Source organism: Grampus griseus (assembly GCF_964374135.1).
Source record: "Grampus griseus genome assembly, chromosome: 13".
NCBI lineage: Eukaryota > Metazoa > Chordata > Mammalia > Artiodactyla > Delphinidae > Grampus > Grampus griseus.
This window is the reverse complement of record NC_139007.1, coordinates 69,240,810-69,243,776: the sequence shown is the minus strand read 5'-3', so window position 1 is coordinate 69,243,776 and position 2,967 is coordinate 69,240,810. Positions and strand designations below refer to the sequence as shown.

At 41.5% G+C, this 2,967-nt stretch overlaps 1 pseudogene across 1 annotated transcript; it reads left to right on the top strand.

The window, feature by feature from the left end:
• The first annotated feature begins 246 nt into the window (after positions 1-246).
• Positions 247-1,429, top strand: LOC309831775 (gap junction gamma-1 protein-like; annotated as a pseudogene). The gene has a single exon. The product of its transcript is annotated as a gap junction gamma-1 protein-like (transcript).
• The last annotated feature ends 1,538 nt before the right edge of the window (positions 1,430-2,967 follow it).

Sequence of the window (2,967 nt, the reverse complement as noted above, 5' to 3'; positions counted from 1 at the left end):
TAAGTGAGTCAGTCTAGTAGTGAGAAGTTTTTCATGTGAAAAACTTGCAGGAGTCAGCAGCAGGAGCGGCTTCGGCCTTGGCGGGAGACCAAGGTGAAGGCAACGGCGACGCGGGGCACGTGAGGCAGCGGCCGCGGAGGAGGCGGCCCCGGGGTACCCCGCCTACCAAAGGAATTTGGAAAACTTGTAAGCAAAACATTTCTCTAAGAAAATTTTGGGTTTCAGAAATTCTGGATCACAGGGCAAACCAATCCAGTCACCATGAGTAGGAGCTTCGTCACTTGCCTGCCGGAGGAGATCCACAACCACTCCACGTTTGTGAGGAAGATCTGGCTCACGGTATTGATCTTCTTCCGGATTGTCCTTACAGCCGTAGAAGGAGAACCTATCTATTACGACGAGCAAAGCAAATTTGTGTGCAACACAGAGCAGCCAGGCTGCGAGAACGTCTGCGATGATGCCTTAGCACCCCTCTCCCACATGCGCTTCTGTGTGTTCCAGATCATCCCGGTGGCGACCCCCTCTGTCATGTACCCGGGCTATGTCATTCATAAGGTTGCCAAAATGGAGCACGGTGCAGCAGACAAGAAGGCCCATCGGAGCAAACCTTATGCAATGCATTGGAAACAGCACCAGGCCCTGGAATAAATGGAAGAGGACCATGAAAAGGATCCCACGATGTATCCAGAAATGGAATTAGAAAGTGAAAAAGAAAATAAAGATCAGAACCAATCTAAACCTAAGCATGATGGGCAGTGGCGGATTCGGGAGGATGGGCTCATGAAAATCTACCTGCTGCAGCTGCTGGCAAGGACCATGTTTAAGGTGGGTTTTCTGATCGGGCAGTACTTTCTGTATGGCTTCCAAGTCCACCCATTTTATGTGTGCAGCAGACTTCCTTGCCCTCATAAGATAGACTGCTTTATTTCTAGACCCACTGAAAAGAGCATCTTTCTTCTGTATGTATGGTGTTACAGGCCTTTGCCTGTTGCTTAACATTTGGGAAATGCTTCATTTAGGATGTGGGACAATTCGAGACTCACTAAACAATAAAAGGAGGGAACTGGAAGATCCAGCTGCTTATAATTATCCTTTCACTTGGGATACACCATCTGCTCCCCCTGACTATAACATTGCCATCAAACCAGATCAAATCCAGTACACCGAACTGTCCAGCAACACTAAGATTGCCCACAAGCAAAATAAGGCCAACATCACCCAGGAACAACAGTACGGCAGCCATGAAGACAACTTCCCAGCTGACCTGGAGACTCTGCAGAGGTAAATCAAAATGGCTCAGGAATGCCTGGATCTGGCAATCCAGGCCTACAATCACCAAAATAACCCCCATGGTCCCCGGGAAAAAAAAGCTGGGTCCAACAAAAGCAGTTCCAGTAGCAAATCAGGGAATGGGAAGACCTCTGTCTGAATTTAATCTTGGCTGGGCTTAAAACTTGTGCTTTTCATAGTTCATGGTAAGCAGCGGCTCACTGAATAATGACTTCCACTGAGTAAACATTTGGCTGTGGTTATTTTCAGGGACACTGTTAGCTCATGATCCAAGCTCAGGGGACTCTGAAGGTGGGGCTGGGACAGGGGGAAGAGAAAGGGGAACACAGTGTTCCTGGACACATGTTCCAGCAATACACTTGCAGAATTTTACATTTGTGTCTTCCAGATCTGGAAAAGAACAGATATATTTAAATCATTCTCGTTGAACAGTTTTTGTATGTACAGTATTATGGTACTTTTTTTTTTTAGTATGAGAACTTTTTTTTATATTATTACATTGGACCACTGTACTTATACTTTTATATTAAAGGGGAAAAAAATCCTTAAGATAAAAAAAAAACCTCGCTTTTCTGTGGCCCTAAAGCTTTGTAACTATGGCCAAAGGATAAAAGTTGCAGGGGCAATATTTATATATCAATATAAGGAAGGACATGCTTTTTAAAATTGAATAGATTTGACATACAACATTGTACAAATTTAAGGTATATGATATGCTAATTTGATACATTTATATATTGTAATATGATTGCCATTGTAGCAATATTTAGCACCTCTATCATGTTACATAATTATTCCTTCTTTTAAGTGGATGGGATAGTTAAGTTTTAGTCTCTTAGCAAGTTTGATGATTATAGTACACCATTGTTGTCTCTATTCATTATACTGTGCTTTAGATCTCTACAGCTTATTTTCTAGTTTGTTTTCTTGAGAAACATCAGTCTTATCCCCCTGTCCCCCACCCCCTGGTATCCAACATATTACTGTTTTTTTACGAGTTTGACTTTTTTAGATTCCATACTTAAGTGATATCATAGAGTACTTGCCTTTCTCTATCTGACTTAATCTCACTTAGCATAATGTGCTCAAAGTTCGTCTGTCACAAATGGCAGCAGGATACCCTCTTTCCTCATGTCTAAATAATATTCCATTGTGTGTGTGTTTATAACACACACACACATACATACACACACACATACATACACACACACACATACATACACACACATACATAAATACACACACACACATATATATATATCACAACTTTTTCTTAACAAAATACCAAACTTCAATATCAGAATTTGCTGAATTTCATCTCATGAGGAGTTCCTAGCATCATGGGAAGAGGAAATTTCCAGAATGGTTGCAGGATCTTCCTAATTTGTTTACTGTTAAGACTCTATGAGTAAAATTCATAAGACTTTGTTCCGGCCTTTCTTCAAGTACTGGATTTAACTTTACAGGACATGGTGGTGATTTCAAACTGCATAATAAAAATTTAGGTCTTCATTATATAAAGTTGTCATAAACATTTAATGGCCCCCAGAAATACTTAGGAAAATAATTTGGCCTGCTCTTGGGTAGAAATCATGCTCTGAAGTACAGCCGGGTGGCTAAGTATTTACAAAGTTTTCTCCTTGACCTCCAAGTTCTCCCTCCAGAAATTCTCTGTAT